This window comes from Arachis ipaensis, chromosome B01, assembly GCF_000816755.2.
Source record: "Arachis ipaensis cultivar K30076 chromosome B01, Araip1.1, whole genome shotgun sequence".
Lineage (NCBI taxonomy): Eukaryota > Viridiplantae > Streptophyta > Magnoliopsida > Fabales > Fabaceae > Arachis > Arachis ipaensis.
The window spans coordinates 18171634-18171912 of record NC_029785.2 but is presented as its reverse complement, the minus strand read 5'-3'; positions in this window follow the sequence as shown (position 1 = coordinate 18171912).

The following is a 279-nucleotide window of genomic DNA, read 5'->3' as shown; positions in this document are numbered from 1 at the left end:
GAATGAAAGCATTGGGAACACCTGGGCCTTCACAGTGTCTATGTGCCAGCATGAATCCAGCTCTTCCAGCGATTTGGAAACCAAAATGCTTTTAAGAAAATTCTGTTCCATGTGAATAAATAGTAAGGACAAACAAAAATATTTGAAATAAACAAAAGGGTTTAGATTCATTAAAACAATTGTGTAATTAATAATAGAGTAATACTCTAAATCAATTCTTAAAAAAATTTTAGTTGGATGTTTTAATTCTCAATAAATTTTAGTCGTTAAATTAATTTT